The sequence below is a fragment of the Sarcophilus harrisii genome, chromosome 4 (assembly GCF_902635505.1).
Source record: "Sarcophilus harrisii chromosome 4, mSarHar1.11, whole genome shotgun sequence".
NCBI lineage: Eukaryota > Metazoa > Chordata > Mammalia > Dasyuromorphia > Dasyuridae > Sarcophilus > Sarcophilus harrisii.
Genome location: NC_045429.1, coordinates 381,888,526 through 381,903,306, shown reverse-complemented (window position 1 = coordinate 381,903,306; position 14,781 = coordinate 381,888,526).

The window sequence follows — 14,781 nt, the reverse complement described above, 5'->3', positions numbered from 1 at the left end:
TTCAAATATTTTTTTTATGAAGCTTATATCATTCTATTATGTTGATGATGATCTTTCCTCTCGGCCTTGTATAGCATTTGCCTTTTCAGACTCTCTGATAATGCATTTCTCATACAACATTTTATTTTATGATGACTTATATTTGTGACTTCTTTCCTTCTATCCTATGCTGGCACCTAATAAGTATTGAATATATGCCTTTCCATTCCTTCCTTTCTTCCTTCATTCATCTAAATTCTATAACTCCCTCAGAGCTTACCTAGCCCAGCACCCTGCACAGAGTAGATATTCAGTAAATATTCAATTTAATTTGTTAAACTGGATTTAAATTGTAGAGGGGTTAATTTCAGCTTTATATAAAGGGCAGCACTTTCTAATTTGAGCTAGACAAAAATGGGATAGTCTGTGTAGGAGGTAGTAGGTTCCTTTGTCATTGAATATCTTCAAATAGAGGCCTAGTAGCCACTTCTCAGGGATGTGGTAGAGGGAATATCTTCAAGTATGCACTCTACTGGGTGACCTCTGAAATGCCCTCCAACTTGTAGGTTCCATGATTTTCTGCTGATGCAAAGAATCTTTTTTCTTCCTTTCTCTTCCAAGCTTGATTCAAGAGAAGCCTGAAGAGCCTCGTGGGAGATTTGTTAGCTTTAGCTGGTATCTGTGGCATTTGCCACTGTCAACTCCAGATAAGGTCTTACTGGAAAAAGATAATCAATAAACAAAATATGAGCTGACTGTCCCCTTCCCATCTTTTCCTTCCCTCTGCTGAGAATCTCTTCCTAAATCTGGACTGCCCCTAATTCACCTCCAGAAGGTACCTAATGTGAGGTCCTGCAAGATGTTGCTTGATGGGAGGGCCTTGGCTGTAGCTACTGTTCATTTGAGCTTGGGGCGTCCTAATCTGTGCCCTGGTGCTGGAAAGACTCATTGCACTGGTGTATTTCAGAGCAAGAGAAGAGAAAAATATTGGCAGGAATGAGTGAGAAAGGCAGAATGAGCTAGCTAGCTAGAGGATGGGCATCACATAAGATTAATGATTCAGAGTGGGGGCCTTTTCATCCAAAATCTTGCCATTTCAGACTGAGAAGAGATTTTTTTTTGCATCCTTTCTCTCTCTCTCTCTCTCTCTCTCTCTCTCTCTCTCTCTCTCTCTCTCTTTAAATCTCTCTCCCTAGGTTTCTCTCTTTTTCTGTCTCTCTCACTGTCACTGTCTCTGTTTCTGAGTCTCTCTCTCTCTCTCTCTCTCTCTCTCTCTCTCTCTCTCTCTCTCTCTCTCTCTCTCTCTCTCTTTCTCTGTCTCTCTCTGTCTCTCTCTCTCTCTCTCTCTTTCTTTATGTCTTTAAATCTCTCTCCCTGTGTTTCTCTCTTTTTCTGTCTCTCTCACTGTCACTGTCTCTGTCTCTGTCTGTTTCTGAGTCTCTCAGTGTCTCTCTCTGGCTCTCTCTCTCTCTTTCTCTCTCTCTCTCTATTTTAAAACAGGTCTTGTTTATGTGCGAGATTGGACCTTGGTCAGACTGCCTTTTCAGAATAGCCAGGGCCTATGAATTTGTTGTTTAACCAAAATTCAATTGAGTGTACTAGGAAAGAGAAGGGAAAATCTCTCACACCCAAGTGGCCCATGCAGTAAACAAAAGGGAGTCCTACTGTGCCAGCTCCTGGCTTCAGGAAGGCCCCAGTGGGAAGCCCATGTGGTCTGTGCCAGGAGGGCAGCAGCAGAGGCTGGGCAACCAGGAGGAGTCATTGATGTTTGCAAACTTCTGTTCCTCAGGGTGGCCTGTACTTTCCCTGTTCTTGGAGTTCCGCCTCACCCCCAGGTAATACTGGTCTCCCACTGACTCCTTCTCTTTGCTTGTTCAGACCTCCTCCATGTTGGGTCACCACCACACTTCCAATTTGGGAAGGCTGTCACCAATTTCTGGCGCCATGCAAGAGGCTCGTTAGGCTGTATTTATGAAGATTTATGGAGAAGCTAACACACATTAGGCCCTGAAAGCAGAGCTCAGGTGGGCTGTCTTCCCCAGGTGGCAGACCCAGTGAGGTAGCAAGCATTTGATGATCCTGGAGGAAGGAGGGCACGTGGCTCCAGCCTGCTATGGGGAAGTAAAGAAGCTTCCTCTTTGCCTGTGCTGTACTCATTCTTCTTTAAAGAGAGAAAGAGACTCATTTTCTGTGGCATCTCACATGGAGGGGAAAGGCCAAGATAAATGGATAGTTTCAAGGTCATTAGCTTCCTGAGCTCACAGTTTGCCTCACTCTGCCAGAGTTCTGCTTGGAGAGGTTATAAATGTTTTTTGGTTGGAATAGGGGAGCTCATTGTTGGGCTCGGGATCCTGAGACTAGCTGCCAGTGGCCAATCTGAATTCTGGGGCTGTGGAGCTGGCCTTCATCCCCTTTTGAACTCTGCTTGTGTAAACATTTGAGACAATAATGTGCTGGTGATTTTGTGAATGGTGGGAGAGAACCTAAAAAAGATTCAGTAGCCTTGAGAGGCTACTCGGGAGAAGATGACCTTCCTGGTGCTATAAGCAAACAAATGACAAAGTCAGGTATCATCCATACTAGAAATGATCAGAACATGATACTTGGGTCTAAACTTTCAGTTCTTGTTACTACATGGTCTCTCTGCTCTGAGATGAGAGGACACTAATTACAAAAAGAAAAATAAAGTGGTTGAAGGTGGTGGCAGAAGGGGGATTGCCTTCCCAGTACTCTGGACTAGAATGCCATTTCCTTCTCCCTAACCCTCTGCCCAGCTCCTCTTTCATTCCCCCAGGTCGTCTCTGACTATGTCTCCTCCTCCTCTCTGTTTCACACTATTCTAATCAGCCTCTCTAGGGAATCCTCCTCTTTATCCCTTTCTTTCTGGTTGACCTCTCTCTCTGACATTTTCCTCTTCTAATCACCCTCCCCCATGTCCTTTCCTCTTTTTTCTCCCTTCTAAACTGTCTTCATTGAAGCACCTGGCAAATAGTGTGTTTGGCAGATGGTTTGACCTCTGCACACCTGCAGTTAAGCTAGTGTGACACACAGGTGTTCCTGACCTACAGAGACTTGTCCATTTAGTACTGGAAGTTACCTTGGAAGAGTGGCATCAAATTCAAATAAAATGGAGGCCACTAAGCCATTCATCAGATTTTCTATGAGCCCCATAATGCTTTAGAAAACCACATATTAACATTATCTATGTTCTATTTTTAAAATTTTTGTTTTGTTAAATATTTACCAGTTACATTTTAATCTGGTTGGAATTACACTTGGGAGGATTGCTGCTTGGTGTACTGTAATGCCAGAGAAACTGAGGCAAGATAGAGATTAGGTTTTAATCTTTTTAATGTGGAGAGTTTTTTTAGACTAGCCGACTATTGCCCAAAGCATTCCGTCCTGAGGGACTGAAGCAGGGAACTTTTACAGGGTTTTTAGCTAAATAGGATATATAGCCTGAGTATACAATTTTGAAGGGGAAATAAGGCAGATAAGGGGGGGTGGTGAAGACACTGGGTGGGTGGACAAAACCATAATTCCAGGAGAGGACCATAATTTAGTCCTGACATGATAAGAGTCAGGATAAGAAGGTTGAGGGCAGGAGATAGCGAGCTGAGGGACAAAAGGAGGGGGAATTATCCCAGCAAGGATTGAGATAAGGCACCTAGAGGTTTATGATTCAATGATATTTCAAGACTTCTTTTCTGACTCAATTCTCCCAGTCCTAATGGCAAGGAAAAAAAAAGGGGGGGTTATAATAATTTTATTCAGGGCATAACAGTACCTGTATATTTGGCACCTCTGCTTTAGAAATTATTTTCTACTTTTCACTTCTCTTATTTTACTTATGAGAACACTGATACTTAAATGGAATGATTCAAAGTCACTTAGCAGCAGAGTCTAGATCTTAACCCAGGACATTTGATACCCAAATCTACTGACTTTAACTCTGACTCCCAATGGCTACCTAGCCAGCCCAAGGCCAGGTTTGGATGTTATAATCTTCATCCATAGATAACTCCCAAAGGATGGCAAATATCCTGTGAAAGGAAGAAGGTTTTCTTGCTTCTGAATATCTATTGAAGGAGAAGTGATAATTTCCAAATGCTCCTTGGAGCAGTGAATGGAGGGTTTACCAAAACCCTGACTTTTAGGGATGTCTTGTTTTTCAGGTTAGAACTGGTTCCACTTCTAATTTCATTGCCCAGGTTATAACTGTAATAACTGGATAATTATTTTTCCAGGAATCTTTCAGAGTAGAAAAACTTTTTTCCCCTATTCTCCCTCTTTTTTACTCTAGTTCTAGAAATAGGCCTCGTATTGTTTATGTCTGTTCTGTGTTGTTTGTCCTATGGCTCCAGGTCAGGCTTTGATCTCTTCTTTTTTAATTAAAGTTTTTTTATTTTCAAAACATATGCAAGGATAATTTTTCAACACTGACTCTTGCAAAACTTTGTTTTCCAATTTCCCCCCTTCCTCTCACCCCCTCCCCTAGATGGCAAGTAAGTCAATATATGTTAAACATGGTAAAAATATATGTAAATCCAATATAGGCATACATATTAATACAATTATCTTGCTGCGCAAGAAAAATCAGATCAAAAAAGGAAAAAAAATGAGAAAAAAAATAAAATTCAAGCAAACAATAATAAAAGACATGAAAATTCTATGTTGTGATCCAGACTCAGCCCACAATCCTGTCTCTGGGTGTAGATGGCTCTCATCATCACAAGATCATTGGAACTGGTCTGAATCATCTCATTGTTGAGAAGAGCCACGTCCATCAGAATCAATCATCATATAGTCTTGCTGCTGCCATGTACATTGATCTCCTGGTTCTGCTCGTTTCATTTAGCATCAGTTCATGCAAGTCTCTCCAGGCCTCTCTGAAATCATCCTGCTGATCTTTTCTTACAGAACAATAATATTCCATAACATTCATATACCCTAATTTATTCACCCATTCTCCAATTGATGGGCATCCACTCAGTTTCCAGTTTCTGGCCACTACAAAGAGGGCTGCCACAAACATTTTTGCACATGTGGGTCCCTTTCCCTCCTTTAAAATCTCTTTGGGATATAATCCCAGTAGAAACATTGCTGGGTCAAAGAGTATGCACAGTTTGATAATTTTTTGAGCATAGTTCCAAATTGTTCTCCAGAATGATTGGATCTGTTCATACTTCCGCCAACAATGTATTAGTGTCCCAGTTTTCCCACATCCCCTCCAACATTCATCCTTATCTTTTCCTGTCATCTTAGTCAATCTGAAAGGTGTGTAGTGGTACCTCAGAATTTTCTTAATTTGCATTTCTCTGATTAATAGTGATTTGGAGCACCTTTTCATATGACTCGAAATAGTTTCAATTTCTTTATCTGAAATTGTTATTATCCTTTGATCATATATCAACTGGAGAATGCCTTGAATTCTTATAAATTTTAGGCCTTTATCAAAACCTTTGAATGTAAAAGCTTTCCCAGTTTATTGCTTCCCTTCTAATCTTGTCTGCATTCATTTTGTTTGTACAAAAACTTTTTAACTTAATATAATCAAAATTATCTATTTTGTGTTCAGTAATGAGTTCCAGTTCTTCTTTGGTCACAAATTCCTTCCTCCTCCACAGATCTGAGAGGTAAACTATCCTATGTCTTTTTCTAATTTGCTTATAATATCACTCTATGTCTAAATTACGAATCCATTTAGACTTTATCTTGGTATATGGTTCTATGTATGGGTCAATGCCTAGTTTCTGCCATACTAGTTTCCAATTTCCCCAGAAGTTTTTGTCAGATAGTTTTCTTATCCCCAAAGCTGGGGTCTTTGGATTTGTCAAGCACTAAATTGCTACAGTCATTGACTACTTTGTTTTGTGAACTTAACCTGTTCCACTGATCAACTTGTCTATTTCTTAGCCAGTACCAAATGGTTTTGATGACTGCTGCTTTATAATATAGTTTTAGAATCTGGCACAGCTAGGCCACCTTCATTGGCACTTTTTTCATTAATTCCCTTGAAATTCTTGACCTTTTGTTCTTTCAGAACTTTGTTATTATTTTTTCTAGATCTGTAAAATAATTTCTTGGGAATTTGGTTGCTTTGGCACTAAATAAGTAGATTAATTTAGGTAGTATTATCATTTTTATTATATTCATTCAGCCTATCCATGAGCACTTGATATCTTTTCCAATTGATTAGATGTGACTTCATTTGTGTGAAAAGTGTTTTGTAATTGTATTCATGTAGTTCCTGACTTTGCCTTGGCAGATAGACTCCAAAATACTTTAGATTTTCAACAGTTATTTTATTTTATTTTATTTATTTATTTATTTATTTTTTGGATTATTATCTACTTCTTTTTTTTTTTTTTTTTATTTAAAAGCCTTTTATTTACAGGATATATACATGGGTAACTTTACAGCATTAACAATTGCCAAACCTCTTGTTCCAATTTTTCCCTCTTACCCCCCACCCCCCCTAAATGGCAGGATGACCAGTGATGTTAAATATATTAAAATATAACTTAGATACACAATAAGTATACATGCCAAAACATTATTTTGGTAAAAAAAAGAATGATCGAATTATTGTACAATTAGCTTGTGAAGGAAATCAAAAAATGCAGGTGTGCATAAATATGGGATTGAATTCAATGTAATGGTTTTGTCATCTCCCAGAGTTCTTTTCTGGGTTGCTGTTCAGTTCATTACTGCTCCATTAGAAATGATTTGGTTGATCTTGTTGCTGAGGATGGCCTGATCCATCAGAACTGGTCATCATCTAGTATTGTTGTTGAAGTATATATCAACAGTTATTTTAAATGGAATTTCTCTTTATATGTCTTGCTGCTGGACTTTGTTAGTAATATATAAAAATGCTGATGATTTGTGTGGATTTATTGTGTATCCTGCAACTTTGGTAAAATTATGAATTGTTTCTAGTAATTTTTTAGTTGATTCTCTAGGGCAGTGGTTCTCAAAGTATGGTTTAGAGAATCCTGGGGATCTCTGAAACCCTTTTAGAGGGTCTACAAATTTAAAAATAGTTTTTATTTCCAATATGGTAAATGTCTATAAATATAACCCAGATTAACAAAAACACTTTGGGGAGATCCTCAATAATTTTTAATAGGATAAAGATACTGAAAACAAAAGTTTGAGAACCACTGCTCTAGGGTTTTCTAAGTATACCATCATATCATCTGCAAAGAGTGATAATGTGATTTCCTCATTACTTACTCTAATTCTTTTAATCTCTTTTTCTTCTCATTGCCAAAGCTAACATTTCTATTACAATACTGAATAAGAATGGTGATAGTGGGCACCTTGTTTCACCCCTGATCTTATTGGTAATGGTTCTAGTTTGTCCTCATTACATATGATGCTTGCTGATGTTTTTAAATAGATGCTAGTAATCATTTTAAGGAAAATTCCACTTATTCCTATATTCTCTAGTGTTTTGTTTTGTTTTGTTTTTTGCTGAAGCAATTAGAATTAAGTGACTTGCCCAGGGTCACACAGGTAGGAAGTATTAAGTTTCTGAGATCAGATTTGATCTCAAGCCCTCCTGACTTCAGGGCTGGTGCTCTTCTTTAGTACTTTTTTTTTTTTTTTTAAATAGGAATGGGTGTTGGATTTTATCAAATGTTTTTTTCTGCATCTATTGAGATAATCATATGATTTTTGTTAGTTTGGTTATTGTTATAGTCAATTATGCTAATAATTTCCTAATACTGAACCAGTCCTGTATTCCTGATATAAATCCTACTTGATCATAGGCCTTGAGCTCTACTGAACATTGAAGTTTAAGTTATGTCAACCTTAGAGCAAGGATTCCAATCCAATAAATATTTGTCAACCACCCACAATGTACTAATCACTTTGCTAAATTCACAATAAAGTCTGGAGAGACAATTAATAAAAAGAAAGCAAGTCTCTGCCCTCAATGAGCTTACAATATAAATGGGCAGACATTTATATACAAAAGTAAGTAGAAAATATTCCAGATGAGGTATTTGCAGGCCAGTCAACCTGGTAGGGAAGCTCTGAGAATTCAGTATGTCTGAGACTCAAGCAGAACTAGAGGGGTTAAATAATGGATCTCTCCTTAAGGCAATAGGGCCCAAAGTGGCTAGTGGTACATCTGACACCAATTCTGTATCCTGTATTCTACCCTGCTCCCCTGAGGATATTGACTATAGAATTGTTCAAGTCGAAAGGAATTGGCTTCAATTATTGCCTTTTGACACATACTGAATAAGAACCAGGAAAATTCATAAAACCTCTCAATGTCCCTAATTTTTAAGACTAAATTGCAAATCAAGTATTAACTTATATTGGTAAGAGGAAGGGAAGGGTAGAGAGATGGGGGGAGGAAAGGAGGAGAAGAGGGAGAAGGAAAGGGAGAGGGAGGAAGGAAGGGGGGAAGAAAGGAAGGAAGGAAGGAAGGAAGGAAGGAAGGAAGGAAGGAAGGAAGGAAGGAAGGAAGGAAGGAAGGAAGGAAGGAAGGAAGGAAGGAAGGAAGGAGGGAAGGAGGGAAGAAAGGAAGGAATCATAATATTTGTCTCCATCAGACAGATTTAGACACTAACCTTCCAGAAGTCAAGGAATGAAAGTTATTACTGCCAGGTGTTAGGGAGATTGGAGAAGCCTTTCTGGGGATAGCAATATTTAAAAATGTGCCTAATTTCAGATAGTAGATGACACATTTGGAAATTATTTTATACACATGTATAAATTGTTTTAAAAGTAGGTGTGGTTTTCCTCAGAGCTTGCAAAAGCAGAATCCTTTCCTGTGATAGAATTTAGAGAAACACAATCAGTACTTACTGAACTAGGTTTCAATTAATCTAATTTGTCAGAATAATAATAATAGATAGTGTTTTGGTAGTTTTTATGATTTGCAAAGTGTTTTATGTCTATTTTCTCATAGGACTCTTAACAACAGTCCTAGGGTGGAGGTATTATAATTTTCCTTCATTTTATAGTTGAAGAATAGATGTACACAGAGATTACATGATTTAGTCAAGATCACATAGCTAAGAAAATACCCAACAACAGATTTGAAGTTGTCCTGACTCCTTGCCTATTTTGTCAACTTTATGAAGATTGTGAATTGAATCTGAGTTCAAGAACAAGGATGGTAAGTATTTGTGGTAACTCAAGTTAGGGTGAAGAGGAATAGCCTGGAACATGCTCACTCTCTTTTGTTGAAATTAGACCAGAACATTAGAGCCCCTTCTACGGGGGTAGTTTCCCCAGTAAGCATTTGCCTTCTGTCCTTTCTAATGAGGATATGAAACAGCAGTAACCTGCTATCCCTAAAACCTTGCCCATTTACTGGGCAATCTGGGGATTTACCCAGACTACTTGGTGGTCCAGATTCGGTTTTTTATGTGTGTATGTGTATGTCTGTGTGTCTGTGTGTTTGTGTCTGTGTTTAAGTGTAAAACACACTCACATGTAAACCCTATTTAGACACCAGACACTTAAAATACTCAATTACTAGCCTTGAAGCAGGTGGAGGCTCCCCTAGCCAAAAAAAGAGAGAGGTTTCTTAACCATTTCTCTTGGAAACTGTTCCCCAGAGGGAGATGGGAAAGAAACTCCCCATCCCCCAAATGACAGAGTAGGAACAGAGGTCTGGAGGGATCCTGGATTAAGCGACTTGGCCCTTTTAGCTGAAGGTAAACTGGCAGAGCTCTGTATGTCCTGGGATGATGATGTTACATGCATGACTGCCTCTTCCAACAGTGTGGTTTCTGACACCATGCACAGGGAGCCCTGACTACTGAGAGATTGGGGATTGTCTCATCAGAGCCCAGGAGTTGGACAAAAATCTCCCCATCACGGTAGGACTGATCTGGAGTTTGTTGCTACCTTCTCTTTCTCTGCTTGCCATTGTTCCTCTTCACATCTCCTCTTCCTACCTTCCCCAGTGCTTTGGAGAGATTTTCCTCTACCTCTTTTGAGCTGTTCCAATGTTCATTACACACAAAGAACCTGCGTGTGTAGTATGATATATCTAATTATCAGTTGCTTATCATTCCCCCAGGGACTAACTAGTAACTAGTTTGTGAATTGACTTGTATCTACTGTGTCTATATTTTATATTTCCTTATCTCTGTACATTTTTCCCCCTAAAGGAATATAAGATCCTTGAGGGCAGAGATTGTTTCATGCTTGTCCGTTGTAGCACTTTGTACCACATTTTGTGGTTCAGTCATTCAGTCATGTCCAGTTTTTTGCATCCCATGGACCATATTGTACCAATACTGGCCATGGGATTTTCTTGGCAAAGGTACTACAATGGTTTGCAATTTTCTTCTCCAGTAGATTATAAAACAAACAGAGGTTAAATGTTCACCTAGGATCATCTAGCCAGTAAAAGTTTGAGACTGGACTTGTATTCAGGTCATCTTGAATCCAGGGCTATCTCTATCCACTGAGCCACCTTCCTGCCTTTTGGGACATATTAAGTTCTTATAAATGCTTATTGAATGAATGAATGAATGACCATAGCACATTTCAGAATACTGATATAAACTTGTTCCCTGCCACCCAGTGCATTTCTTCTTCTTCCATGTCAATGTGAACACAAGGAATGCAAGTTTATTAATATAGTAGCCTGTAACAATTTGAATCAATAGGTAGATAATAATTGTTAACCTACACACAGCTAATGAACTTTAAAAATTTTTTGATAACTATATTTCAATAAGATTGGAAGTAAGATAAGTGGTATAGTGGAAAAAGCACTGGCCTTAGGGTTAGGGTGACAAGTTCAAATCTAGTCTCAGACACTTATTAGCTGTGCAACCCTGGGCAAGATACTTATCCTTTGCCTCAGTTTTCTCAATTATAAAATGGGAATAATAATAGCACCTACTTCCCAAGATTATTGGGAGAATCAAATAAGTAACATTTGTAAATTTGCCATCACAATTCTTGCCACATAGTGTTATATAAATCCTTTCTTCCTTCCTTCCCTCCCTTCTTTATTTATCCTAGGTATTTTAGGCATTTGACACATCATATTGAAAAGCAACCCACAGGTTTCACCCATTAAAAGAGGCCCATGATTTCAAAAAAGGTTAAAAACCCCTGGAGTCCTGAACATAGGATCATAGATTTGGAGCTGGAAGACCTTAGAGAGTGCCAAAGCTTGGATTTGAAACTAGGTTTTCTTAGTCCCAATCTTTCCACTGAAAAGAATTTGGCAGGAGAACTGTCCTCTCTCCATCATTAATACAGAATATTTTTGGTAGTTGTCTGCTCTTTTGGATTATCTGTGGTACAATTTTGCTCTTGACTTGAGCAGTGACTGTGTACATGCTCTAGACCCTACTTGAAATCTGACTCTATCTGCTGTTATACGGGCTCTCCTATCATGGCCACCTGTTAGAGATATTCTAGAAGCGACTCTTGCTCTGGGTGAGAAGTCAGATAAAATGATTTCTAAGGTCCCTTCCAACTCTAAGATGCTAACATACTGAATTTGGCCCAGATCAACCTGCTAAGTCTTAAACAAACAAAAATGTCATGGTGACAGCACGGTTTTTACTTCTCCAACTAGCCATGTAGTTAAGAGTAGCACCTAGCACATTATCACTTTAACTAAAACACATGGTCACACGTGGTGAGGTAAAAGGTTAAGGGACAATTGCCAGGATCTGGGTCAGGTGAATTTGGGTTAAGGTTTGGTTAGTAGCTGAGAATGGAGGGTAAGAGAGGACAAACAGGGAAGCCAGACACCAAAGTGGATGGAGTATTGTTGCTCAATCTTTGTTTTTTTAAGATGACCAATGACATCAGGAAGATGATGTATTGATCTGTGACAAGTGAATTGGATTTAAGTGAGGCAGAGCTGTGCAAAGCTATCAGCCCTACTCTCTCTTCCAGAGTCATTTAAGTCCAGTAGCAAGACAAAAATCAAGATGATTGGCAATTGCCCACATGCAGTGGATGACCTTGGTGTCTATCATGTCTAACTAAGCTTTAAGAGCACCACAGTGCCTGCTTCAACTGTTTTCTTGGGGCTGTTGGAACAAATTGTTCTTTCTGTTCATTCTGCCTAGAGAAATTTTCATGTGTTCAGGGAAATCATTCCCCTAACTTACCAACAAGTTTGAGGATAGAAAGAAAAAGAACAGATTATAGTTATGTACTAGGTTAAAATGAGGCAAGCAAAACAACTAAAATGTAGGCCAGGTAATATGAAAGAACCAAGATGGAAGCCATCATTCAAAAACATATGAAAGTAAGGAATGATTATGAGGAAGAAGGGAATGGAAAGGAATAAGGGAGAATACAGGCTAGTTCGAGTTGCTTTGTCTATCCTGCTCTTAAAGACTGACTCCCTTACTTTAAATAAGTACTCTTTCCCCAGAGATCTGGTAGATTGGAGAGTTTTCCCTCCTCTTTCTGGGCCTTTGAGGAAAATCATCTCCATAGTGGAAAAGGATCTGGCGCTAGTTAGAGGACTTGTGTTCATATCTCACATCTGATGCTTCCTATATAGCTGAGAAAGTTACAACCTCCTAGGCACTACCCATCCAAAATATTTCCCAGATTGTTGTTTAGTCATATCTGACTCCTAATGACTCCATTTGAAGTTTTTGTGGCAAAAAGGTAGAATGGCATATCCTTTCCTTTTCTAGCTCATTTTCAACAGGTGGGAAAACTGAGGCAAACATTGTAAAGGACTTGCCCAGGATCACACAGCTAGTAAATACCTGAGGGCAGATTTGAACTCTGCTCTTCCTGACTCCAGAATTGGCACTGAACCACCTAGCTGCCCTATTTCCTAGATTAGCTCATTCTTAATGCTGTTTGCCCAAGAATAAATTCTTTAGGTAAAGAATTGAAGGACCCTATTGAATATGTTATTATCTGAGAGGATAAGTAGACTTAATCTTTCATTAACATGAGTTGATTAAAATCAAAGTTTCTTAAACTTTTTCCACTAATGACTCCTTTTCTCCAGAGATTTTTTTTTAACCAGATATATAGGTGTATAAAATAGCTATGCAAACCAAACATTTGTTGATAATAAATCATAATTTCATAAAGCCCACATTCACTTACATATGGGAGTGAACCACAGTTTAAGAAATGGGGGTTAAATTAGATATTTTAATCACTTATTTAGGCCAGCCTTCCTAGCAGAGAGGAGTACTGCCTGCATGAGAATATAGGATGTATTGAAGTTGGAATTCTGGCAGTTCCATCATGGCACCTCTCTAGACTTCAGTTTTCTTACATTTTAATGAAGATCTCTAAATTTCTTCCCAGTTTTAATCTATGATGCTATGAACCTGATCATAGGGCAGGAAGGAAGGGGAAAGAAAAAGATGTGTTATAGAGGGTCTTCCTGGAAATGCATAATAGACCAAAACACAGTTCCCAGTTGTCTTTGGGTCCTCAAAAGACAGGAGAAACCTAACAGAAGAAAGAGACCTAGAAAATGTGTGTGACATGGGCACCAAAATTGAACTCTTTCTATTTTGTAATCTTGCAAAGGACTGAGGATATAAATGGAAGCATTTCATATGTTCCTGCTGTATGCCAGGCACTGTGTCAAACTTTTTATAAATATTATCTTATTTGATCCTTATGATAGCCCTTAATGTGAGGTGCTAATATGATTCCCATTTTACATTTCAGGAAACTGAGAAAAGCAGAGTTAAATGACTTGCCAGAATCATGCTGGTGGTTAAGTGTCTGAAGCTGCAATCAGTTCTTCCTGATTCCATGAACAGAACTCTAATGTTTTATTGTCCGCTAGCGGGCTAGAGGTTGATCATTAGGGAGACTGTCTGGTTATTATTCTAGAATCTTTCACCTCTGTTGATCTGTCATCCTCTGTGGGGTCAGAAATGGATTTCAGCAATGAGCCTTGCTTTAGAAGATCAAATTATTGATGGGTCCTGGAGTAGGAACTTCATTTCCTCCTTTGAAATCCTCCTCCTGAAATCCAGGGCAATCAGCCTTCTGTGTTGGACACTCAAAAGAATGGAAGGGAAGCTGTATACAACATTGGTGAGCTTGAACAAAAGGCACATCATTTGACAAGAAGAGCAATGAGGAGACAACTCTCACAATTAGCTCTTTCCCACTCAAACTGAATAATTAACAAGAAAGGAAGTGTCCAATTAAGAAGGAAGAGCAAAGGCACATGTTCACCAATTTGCATGTAGTAAATCTCTCCCCAACTTTAAGAGGTGATAAAGGGCCTTTATGATGTTCAGATTGCAATCAATGAAGAACTTAAATATGATTCCCAATTTTCTCAGTATAATGTTAAAAAAAATTGCCTTTATACAATAATAGTTAGCATTTATAGAGTGCATCTATTCTTAGAGTTATTTTGAGGATCTCATTTAATGTGCCATGCAACTCCTAAAGTCTGTGCATTATTATTTAATATATTAATTATATATTTTATATAATATTTAATACATTATTATTATTATTAGCAGTAATGGGGTAGCGGGGGTAACACAGTAGATAAAAGAGCTAGGACTGGAGTCAGGAACACATCTCCATGAGTTTAAATCTGTGACACATAATAGCTGTGTGATTCTAGATAAATCACTTAACCCTGTTTGCCTCAGTTTTTTCATCTGAAAATTAAATTGGAGAAGGAAATGGCAAATTGCTCCAATATCTTTTGCCAAGAAAACCTCAAAGGAAGAGTTGGACGTGACTGAAAAACAAATGACTTCATTCATACATGATTTTAAGTATGCTCTTAGATGTAGGAACCATTTATATTTTATTGTTTTTGAGAGTTACCTGAGA